The following is an 11,993-nucleotide window of genomic DNA, read 5'->3' as shown; positions in this document are numbered from 1 at the left end:
GAGGAAATCATGGAGAGGGAGAAACTAGGAAAAAAACAGGAACTACAGAGGTAAGCATAACCAACAGACTATAAGAGATGGAAAAAAGAATCTCAGGTGTAGAAGATACAATGGAAGAAATCGATGTATCCATCAAAGAAAATAATAAATCTAAAAAATTCCTGACACAAACCAAGAAATCCAAGACAACATAAAAAGACAAAACCTAAGAATAATAGGAATAGAGGAAAAAGAAGATTCCCTCCTCCAAGGTCCTGAAAGTATTTTCAACAAAATCATTGAAGAAAATTTCCCCAACTTAAAGGGGAGGCCTGTAAGAATACAAGAGGCCTACAGAACACCTAATAAATTAGACCAGAAAAGAAAATACTCCTATCACATAATAATCAAAACAGTAAGTATACAGAACAAAGAAAAAATATTAAAAGCTGCAAGGGAAAAAGGACAAGTAATTTATAATGGCAAACCCATCAGAATCACACCTGACTTCTCAACAGAAACTATGAAACCCAGAAGAGCCTAGATGAATATCATGCAGACCTTAAGAGAACACAGATATCAGCCTAGGCCACTGTACCCAGAAAAACTCTCAGTCCTCATAGACGGAGAAAATGAGATATTCAAAGACAAAAACAAATTTCAACAATACCTACACACAAATCCAGCGTTACAGAAGATACTAGAAGGAAAAATACAACCCAAGAAAACTACTTTAAAGAAAACACGGGAAATAAATAACCTCACTACAGCAAAACAAAAACTAGCCAAACACACAAACACACTACCATAGCCAACATCAATATCAAAGGATCTAACACTGGTCATTAATCTCCCTCAACATCAATGGACTCAATTCTCCAATAAAAAGACACCGACTAACAGAATGGATGTGTAAATAAGGCCCAACAATCTGTTGTATACAAGAAACACACCTAAATCACAAAGATAGACATTACCTGAGAGTAAAGGGCTGGAAGCAAATGGACCCAAGAAGCAAGCAGGAGTAGCCATTCTAATATCTGATAAAATAGACTTTCAACCAAAATTAATCAAAAGAGATAGAGAAGGACACGTCATACTCATCAAGGGAAAAATCCACCAGGAGGATATCACAATCCTGAACATCTATGCCCCAAATGCAAGAGCACCCACATTTGTGAAAGAAACTTTAATAAAACTTAAACCACACATAGATTCCCCACACATTAATAGTGGGAGACTTCAATACCCCACTCTCAACAAAGGACCGGTCAACAAAACAGAAATTAAACAAAGAAACAATAACTATGACAGAGTTATTGAATCAAATGGACCTCATGGACATCTACAGAACCTTTCACCCAAACAAAAAGAATTTACATTCTTCTCAGCACCTCATGAAACCTTCTCCAAAATAGACCATATACTTGGTCACAAAGCAAGACACAACAGATACAAGAAGATTGAAATAATCCCTTGTATCCTATCTGATCAGCACAGAATAAAGCTGGATCTCAATGACAAAAATAGCAAAAGGCCTACACACACATGGAAACTGAACAACTTGCTACTAAATGACAGCTGGGTCAGAAAAGAAATAAAGAAAGAAATTAAAGACTTCCTAGAATTCAATGAAAGTGAAGGCACAAGATACCCAAACTTATGGGACATAATGAAAGCAGTGCTAAAAGGAAAGTTCATAGCACTAAGTAACCTCAAGAGGAAATTTGAAACGTCTCATGCAAGCAACTTAATGGCTCATTTAAAGGCCCTAGACAAAAAAGAAGCAGACACACCAAAGAGGAGTAGATGGCTGTAAATAATCAAACTCAGGGCTGAAATCAATAAATTAGAAACAAATAAAACAATTCAAAGAATCAATGAAACCAAGAGCTGTTTTTGATAAAATCCACAAGATAGACAAACCCTTAGCCAATCTAACTAAAAGGCAGAGAAACAACATACAAATCAACAAAATCAGAAATGAAAAGGGAGAAATAACCACAGACACTGGAGAAATCCAAACAATAATTAGGTCTTACTTCAAAAGCCTATATGCCACAAAATTTGAAAATCTAAATGAAATGGACAATTTTCTTGACCGATTCCACATGCCAAAGCTGAATCAAGACCATGTAAATCAATTAAATAGTCCTATAACCCCTAAGGAAATAGAAGCTGTCATCAAAAGTCTACCATGCAAAAAAAAAAAAAAAGCCCAGGGCCAGATGGTTTCAGCGCAGAATTCTACCAGACCTTCAAAGAAGAGCTAACACTAATACTCTTCAAACTATTCCACAAAATAGAAACAGAAGGAACACTACCAAACTCATTCTATGAAGCCACAGTCACCTTGGTACCTAAACCTCACAAAGACCCAACAAAGAAAGATAATTTCAGGCCAATCTCCCTCATGAACATCGATGCAAAAATACTCAACAAAATACTTGCAAACCGAATCCAAGAACACATCAAAGATATCATCCACTATGACCAAGTAGGCTTCTTCCCAGGCATGCAGGGGTGGTTTAATATACGAAAATCCATCAATGTGATTCACCATAATAAACAAATTGAAGCAGAAAAACCACACGATAATCTCTTTAGATGCTAAAAAGGCATTTGACAAAATCTAACATTCATTCATGTTTAAAGTCTTAGAGAGATCAGGAATACAAGGCACATATACAGCAAGCCTATAGCCAACATTAAACTAAATGGACAGAAACTTAAAGAAATCCCACTGAAATCAGGGACAAGACAAGGCTGCCCACTCTCTCCATATCTCTTCAACATTGTCACTGAAGTCCTTGATAGAGCAATAAGACAATTGAAGGAGATCAAGGGGTTAAAAATTGGAAAGGAAGAAGTCAAAGTATCACTATTTGCAGATGATATGATAGTATATCTGACTGACCCCAAAAATTCTATCAGGGAACTCCTACAGCTGATTAACACCTTCAGCAAAGTGGCTGGATACAAAATTAACTCAAAAAAAAAAAATCAGTAGCCCTCCTGTATACAGAAGACAAAAGGGCTGAGAAAGAAATTAGGGAAAGACACCCTTCAAAATAGCCACAAAGGACATAAAATACCTTGGTGTGAACCTAACCAAGCAAGTCAAAGACTTGTATGAGAAAAATTCCAGTCTCTGAAGAAAGAATTAGAAGAAGATATCAGAAGAGGGAAAGATCTCCATGCTCACGGCTTGTCAGGATTAATATAGTATAAATGGCCATCTTACCAAAAGCAGTCTACAGATTCAATGCAATTCCCATCAAATTACCAACACAATTCTTTCCAGACCTTGAAAGAAAAATTCTCAACTTCATATGGAACAACAAGAAACCCAGAATTGCTAAAACAATTCTTTACAGTAAAAGATCTTCAGGAGGTATCTCTATCCCTGACCTCAAGCTGTACTATAGAGCAACAATACTAAAAAACTGCATGGTACTGGCATAGAAACAGACTGGTGAATCAATGGAATCAAATAGAAGACCCTTACATAAATCCACACACTTATGGACACCTGATTTTTGACAAAGATGCCAAAACCATTCAATAAAAAAAAGACAGCATCTTCAACAAATGGTGCTGGTCTAACTGGATGTCTAAATGTAGAAAAATGAAAATAGATCGATACTTATCACTCACTCTGCACAAAACTAAAATCCAAGTCGATCAAAGACCTCAATATAAAAGCAGACACACTAAACCATTTAGAAGAAAAAGTGGGGAAGAACCTTGAACCCATTGGCACAGGAGACAACTTCCTGAACAGAACACCAACAGCAAGGCTCTAAGAGTGACAATCAATAAATGCGACCTCGTAAAACTGAAAAGCTTCTGTAAAGCAAAGGACACCGTCATCAAAACAAAACGACTGCCTACAGATTGGGAAAGAATTTTCACCCACTCTCTATCTGACAGAAGGCTAATATCCAGTATATATAAAGAACTAAAGAAGTTAAACAGCAACAAATCAAGTAATACAATTAAAAAATGGAGTATAGAGCTAACCAGAGAATTCTCAATAGAGGAATATCGAATGGCAGAGAAACACTCAAAGAAATGTTCAACATCCTTAGTCATAAGGGAAATGCAAATCAAAATGACCCTAAGATTTCACCTTACACCCATCAGAATGGCTAAGATAAAAAAACTCAAGTGACAACACATGCTGGCGAGGTTGTGAAGAAAGGGGAACCCTGCTCCACTGCTGGTGGGAATGTAAACTTGTACAACAACTCTGGAAAGCAATCTGGTGCTTCCTCAGACAACTAGGAATAGTGCTTCCTCAAGATCCAGCTATACCACACCTAGGCATATACCCAAAAGAGGCTCAAGTACACAATAAGGACATTTGCTCAACGATGTTTGTAGCAGCCTTATTTGTAATAGCCAGAAGCTGGAAACAGCCCAGATTCCCCTCAACTGAAGAATGGATACAGAAATTGTGGTACATCTACACAATGGAATATTACTCACCAATAAAATCAAGGAAATCATGAAATTTGCAGGTAAATGGTGGGATCTGGAAAATATCATCCTGAGTGAGGTATCCCAGAAGCAGAAAGATGCACATGGTATATACTCACTCATATAGACATATAATATAGGATAAACCTACTAAAATCTGTACACCTAAAGAAACTAATCAAGAGGGAGGACTCTTGCTAAAATGCTCACTTCCTATCCAGAAAGGCAAAGAGGGTGGACATCAGAAGAAGGAGAAAAGAGGGAACAAGTCAGGAGCCTAACACAGAGGACCTCTGAAAGGCTCTGCCCTGCAGACTATCAATGTAGATGCTGAGACTTATGGGCAACCTTTGGGGAGAGTGCAGGGAATCTTAGGAAAGAAGTGGGAAACAGTAAGATCTGGAGAGGACAGGAACCCCACAAGGAGAGCAACAGAACCAAAAAAATCTGAGCACAGTGGTCTTTCCTGAGACTGATACTCCAACCAAGGACTATGCATAGAGATAAGCTAAGACCCCTGCACAGATGTAGCCCATGGCAGTTCATTATCCAAGTGGGTTCCATTGTAATAGGAATAGAGACTGTCTCTGACATGAACTGATTGGCCTGCTCTTTAATTACTTCCCCCTGAGGGGGAAGCAGCATTACCAGGCCACAGAAGAGGACAAGGCAGCCACTCCTGATGAGACCTAATTGACTAGGATCAGAAGGAAGTAAAAGAAGACCTCCCCTATCAGTGGACTGGGGGACAGGCATGCATGCAGAGGGTGGAGGAAGGGAGGGGTTGGGACGGGAGGAGGGAGGGAACCACGGGGGTTACAAAATGAATAAAGTGTAATTAATAAAGAATTTAAAATAAAAATAAAAAATATAAAAAAGAATGAAGTCAGAAGAATCACATGACCTAATTTGAAGACTTTTGGGGATATCCTAATCAAAACAGAGTGGGATTAATAGGAAAGTAGAAAAGTATCCGTGCAGAAAAAGCAGTTTCTAGGAAGAGTGTGGTATGATAATGAGAACTAATTTTTAGTAAAGTTACAAAGTGTTCAGTGAGAAAAAATTTTCCTGAACAAATTCAGTTAGAAGAATTACATATTTAAATTAAGTGTCTCCAAGAATGAGCCACCTGCTAGGTTATTCAATCTCAAGTGGTCAGCCCTAAACACATATACAGGTAAGCAATGCTAAATGGACTCAGTGTATGTGTGTGTGTGTGTGTGTGTGTGTGTGTGTGTGTGTGTGAGAGAGAGAGAGAGAGAGAGAGAGAGAGAGAGAGAGAGATAATGAAGAAGAAGTCATGGATTTGATAGGGAGTGGAGTCTAAACATGGATTGGAATTGGAGGGGGAAGAGAGAGGTATGGAAATGATGTAAATTAAGAAATTATATATAAAAGACAACAGAGCAAAACAAACAAACAAACAAACAACAACAACAAAAAAAAAAAAACCTGTGTCCTGGGAGCCCTGCAGAAACTGATACCCCAACCAAGGACCACGCATGGAGAGGACCAAGAGCCCCTGCTCAGATGTAGCGCATAGACTCAGTCTCCAAATGGGTTCTCTAGTAAAGGGAGCAGGGGCTGTGTCTGGCATGAACTCAGTGGCAGGCTCTCTGGTCACCTCCCCCTGGGGGGCTGTGGGTGTGCAGCCTTGCCAGGACACAGAGGAAGACTATGCAGCCAGTCCTGATGAGACCTGATAGGCTAGGGTCAGATAGAAGGGGAAGAGAACTTCCTCTGTCAGTGGACTAGGGGAGGGTCATAGGAGCAGAAGAGGGAAGTAGGGCAGGATTTGGAGGAGACAAGGGAGAGGGCCACAGCGGGGATACAAAGTGAATAAATTATAATAAATAACAATAATTTAAAAAATAAAATTTTCAATGTAAATTTTAAAAATATAATTTGTCTTCACTTAATTTGTTATTGCAAAAAACAATACAAAATTGGTACACTCAAACTATTACAGTATCATCATTAACACAATGATTTCTGTATTGAACAACAAGTAGATATCAGATAGAAATCTGGTATTTCAGATGTGGATGACTCATCAAAAATTTAAAATCTCATCTTCAGTGAGACAGTAAAAATTTTATAATTGGACATGGATCAAGAATAAATTAGTAATCCTGAGAACTACAACTCAATAACCAGGCAAGCAACCCACATTCACAATGTGTAAAATATCTGAATAAGTAATTCACAAAACAAGATTTATGAATGCTAATAAACTCAAGAAAAATGAAGAATGTTTTAATCATCAGCAAAATACATATTAACGTGCTAAACTTTCTCCCAGATTGCTGAAATATAGGCCTTCTAATATTAAGTGTTCATCACTGTGTTGAACAACTGGAAATCTTATGCATTTCTCATGAGGATGTGAAATTAGGTACCTGTGGGGAAAGACCCTCAGCAGTTCCCTGTACATACGCTAACTCTGTATGTAGGCTTATGTCGTGGTGCTTTCTCTGTAGGAAATTATCCTGGAAAAACTAAAACCTTTATCTATGTAAATATTTCTACACATTTGTTCGCAAAAGTTTTATTCCCAATAAATAAAAAATGAAAATACTTCAGTATTCATCAATTAGTAGATAAACAAACCAACATGTTAAGGCAATAGAACTCCACTTAGGGGCTGGAGCAATGGCTCCGTGGATAAAGGCACCTGGCCCCTACCCTGACAATCTGAGTTCAGTCTCCAGGCCGTGTGATGAAAGAAGAGAAGCAACTCTGGCTACATGTCCTGGAGGCTCTTTTAAAAAGGAACATTACTTAGCAGTAAAAATTAATGATTAACTGATAAAAAATAAATGAAATTTTAGAATAATCCAAAACAATACAACAGACAATAGAAAGCCAGACCCCCCGAAAAACAAACAAACAAACAAAAACCTCTGTGTTTTGTGGCTCTATTCATATGGAAATCCATAATTCTAATAACTAACAGTTAGTGATAAAAATATCAATACTCGCCTGAGTTGAAGGGGCAACTTGTAAAGGTCATAAAGCAACACTTTTGGGTGATAAAAGTTTACTATATTTTGCCTGTGATCACAGTCTATTGGTGTATTGCTTGCCAAACCCACCTATATGTACATGGCATACACACATGCACACACACACACACACACACACACACACACACACACACACACAGGAAAGCATAAACCTTAATGAAACTTCAACACCAGGCAGGACAGGCTGACCAAGACTTACTACGTTAAGAATTTGTTCTCGTCAGAGGCAGTCCCTCTTCTCATTACTATGGAACCCACTTGGACACTAAACTGCTATGGGCTACATCTGTGCAGGGGCTCTATGTTATCTCCATGCATGGTACTTGGTTGGAGTATGAATCTCTGGGAAGACCCCTGTGTTCAAATTTTCTGGTTTTGTTGCTCTCCTTGTGGGGTTCCTGTCCTCTCCAGATCTTACTGTTTCCCACTTCTTACATAAGAGTCCATGCACTCTGCCCAACAGTTGGCCACAAGTGTCAGCATCTGCTTTGATAGTCTGCAGGGCAGAGCCTTTCAGAGACACTCTGAGGCAGGTTCCTCGCTTGTTTCCTGTTTCCTTCTTCTTCTGATGTCCATACTCTTTGCCTTTCGGGATGGGAATTGAGCATTTTAGTCAGGGTCCTCCCTCTTGATTAGTTTCTTTAGATGTACAGATTTTAGTAGGTTTATCCTGTATTATATGTCTATATGAGTGAGTATATACCATGTGTGTCTTTCTGCTTCTGGGACAGCTCACTCAGAATGATCCTTTCTAGTTCCCACCATTTACCTTCAAATTTCATGATTTCCTTGTTTTTCATTGCTGAGTAATATTCCATTGTGTAGATGTACCACAATTTCTGTATCCATTCTTCAGTTGAGGGGCATCTGGGTTGTTTCCAGATTCTGGCTATTACAAATAAAGCTGCGACAAACTGATTAGCCTGCTCTTTGATCACCTCCCCCTGAGGGGGGAGCAGCCTTACCAGGCCACAGAAGAAGACAATGCAGCCACTCCTGATGAGATCTGATAGACTAATATCAGAAGAAAGGAGAGGGGGACCTCCCCTATCAGTGGACTTGGGGAAGGGCATGTGTGAAGAAGAAGGAGAGAGGTTGGGATTGGGAAGGAAGGAGGGAGGTGTTTATGGGGGGATACAAAGTGAATAAAGTGTAATTAATAAAAGTTTAAAAATGTGTAGATAAAAAAATAGACTAGGAAAAAAAAGAATTTGTTCACATACATACGTGTTTTGTTTTTCTCTTGTTTAATAATAAATTCATGCATGGAATAATGTCATTTGTAACCTGTGAAGGAACAATGTTATTATTGCATTTCAGGTTGTACCTGGTGGATCTCAGGTCAAGTTAATTGGCATTAGGGGGAAGTTTCCTTTCTTTCCTCAATTAGGTGAAGTTATTTCACGCTTCAGCTCTTTCCCTCATGTTGCTTCCTGGGCCTGAAATTCTGTTCCCTTGTCTCTGCTCCATTGACTCCTACTCATTCCTCCAGGCCCTATTTAAAAATTGCTTCAGAACTGGCATTCTGTTTCAATGAAGTGTTCTTTATTAAGCATATTTACCACCAGTTTATTCCTTCAGCACTTTGGAAACATTTAGCTCCTTCTATGTAAAAAATGACAACTTTTGCTCATTACATGACCTTCCTCAATTCTAAGTTCAGTGGCCTCTCTCCATCTGGTGCATAAAAATATTACTGGTTATTAGAATTGTTTCAGCCTTATGGCTCCAAGGTATGGGTAAAGCAGAATCAAAATTTTCAAACAGTCACAGAGAAATTTCCATTCTTATACAGCTTATGCTGAAAATATGACTGGAAATTTGGAAGATAAGGACTTTAACTCTCTCTAATTTTATATTTCTAGCTCATGAAGAGGTGCTAGAAATAATATAGCTCAATAACAAGAGTCACAAACTCTCAAGAAATCATTTAAAGAGTGGCCTTCCTTGAAGTCATTATCTCGAAAACTAGGAAAGAGTCAAGGTTCTGTGCTACCTTGTGTACATAAAGTAACAATAAGTAATTGAACATTAGAATGTAAAAATACTTTCCTTATAAAAATACCCCAGGGGCTGGGGTGTAGCTCCATTGTTCAAGTGGCTGGATACCATGCATGAAAACTTGGGTTGACCCTTAGGCTACATGAAGCTCAACATGGCAGCTCATGCTTGTAATGCCAGAGAGGAGGAGGCAGGAAGATCAGATGTTCAAGGTCTGAGGCAGTCTGGAATCTATGAGACCCTCTCGTAAAGAAACAAACAAATAAAACTAACAATATATAAGAAGTGAGAAATAGTAATATCTGGAGAGGACAGGAACTCCACAAGGAGAGCAACAGAATCAGAAAATTTGAACACAGGGGTCTTCCCAGAGACTCATACTCCAACCAAGACCCAGGCATGGAGATAACCTAGAACCCCTTCACAGATGTAGTCCATTTCTGATTGGACTTGAGGCCTGCTCCACAAGAGTACCAAATCTGTGGCTGGTAGACCACAGGCCATGTCACAGAACCTGCTATTGTTATTTTGATGAATGTTCATGTTTTAAAATCACCTTCTAAATATTTGTATTTATACCCATAGACCTGGGGTACTCTCAACTTTGGTCAGAGCATGCAAGAATATGAATGAACTTTAAAACCAGTATGCTGCATGAAAAAAGTCTTCTGAAGCCACAAAGCATATGATTCCATTCATGTGAAATGGCCAGAACATAGAAGTGCATTCAGAAAAAAAAAATTAATTGTCAGTAGAAAGTAAGAAGACATGAGGGTGAATATGAACAGCTGTGGGATCTCTGGGGAATATTGAAAATATTCTGCTAAAAGTTAAAAATTTGTACACACTTTTGAAACAACCAAGCTGTGTATCTTAAAGGGTAACTTACGGTATATAAATTCCAGATGCCATGAAAATTAAAAGTGACAAAGTATAAATCATAATAATGGTAAGTAATATTTTAACTTCAAGGTCATAAGTGGATGCATCTTTTTCCTTCTAGTATTTAGACAACTAAACAAGGCTTTTCTAGGATGGTGGGCCAATGATTATCTTGTTCTGTAATATTCTAACAATCCATACTACTGATTCATTCTTTATAATCCCTGTTTTTATATTATTTCAAATTGAGTGAGAAATTAAAGCCAGTTTTGGATCATTCTCAGGGCAGTGTTTCTAAATATTTTCCTGGTCTTTTACAGTTACCTTGTCAACACCTAATTTGACAGCTTGTTCAAAGCTGTTTATCTTCATTGAGTCTCCCTAAGCCTTTAATTTAGCTTCATTTGAAGCACCAACTTTCTCATATTTAATTATAGTTTTTGCTATTTAATTAAAACATGTAAAACACGTAATAAAAGCGTCAATGAAGGGTACCATAAGGAGTTGGGAAAAGTGCACAGTTGGTTCTCAAAATACCTATCATTCAGCTGCCAAAGATGGAGAGAAGAAAAAGAAAGGACGAAAGAGCATCACAAACATGTCAACATGTGGTGGGAAAGGACCCGGAGAATCCTTCATTCTGTGTGCAATATAAACTGTGTGTGAAACTGCCCCTCTTTCTATCCAGACCCATTCAGATCTCAGCTATGTTTTGTTTGGGGGTTTTGGCAATGGGAATTGATCCTATGACCTGTGCATTAGTTACTTTTCACCACTGTGATGAAATATCAGCCAGAGGAACTTTAAAAATGCAACATTTCTCTTGCTCACAGGCTCAGAGGGTTCAGTCAGCCATACCAGGGAGGGAATCATAGCAGCTCTCAAGAAAGGCAAGAAGCACAGCAGAACCTAACAGGAAGAAACCAGGGCAAGGCAAAGACCCCAAAATCTCAGTCCCCATGGCCTTTTTTTTTTTTCCTAACTAACCTCACCTTCGACAGCTTCACCATGCTGCAATTGTCTACTGTGGTTTCAAATTTAGCAGGGATTCAATCCTGCAGATTACGTGACCTCTGGCGGCAATCACTATGCCTGGCTTATCTTGGAATATTCATGTCAGCAAGATGGCGCACTCTTGGAGGATCCCCTGATTCTTTTGTATGTGTTTAATATTAAATAAGCAATTGAACACAATGCAGAACTGTGCATGTTACAAACATTAGGCTCTGAGCTAAATAATTATCCAAAAACTCAACTGTAAGGTAACTCTAGCTAACTAGAGTAAAGTAAATCTGAAGGGAAAAAAAAGGAGTGAAAAGAAAAGTATCTCTAATAATTGGATCTAAATGGACAATGACATGGCCGGTAATGAATTAAGCAATAGACACCATTGCGCAGAGTAAATGTGCTACCACCTTACCTAGCTGAGACACGGTCGTTGTTAGAGAAAAATTTTATGACACAACAAAACACATACTCTCCATTCATTGCCTTTGTGGTGGTGGTATTAGAAATATTAGGTTATTTTCCCCTTACCTGCTCAACAAAGCTTTGTAGAAAAGATAAACAAGCAACAGTGAAAATGCCTCTGTGATTCCTCCATGAATTCTTTTTTTTTTTTTT

Source organism: Psammomys obesus, unplaced genomic scaffold (assembly GCF_907164565.1).
Source record: "Psammomys obesus unplaced genomic scaffold, mPsaObe1.curated_primary_1811, whole genome shotgun sequence".
Classification (NCBI taxonomy): Eukaryota; Metazoa; Chordata; class Mammalia; order Rodentia; family Muridae; genus Psammomys; species Psammomys obesus.
Note: the sequence above shows the minus strand (reverse complement) of the source record.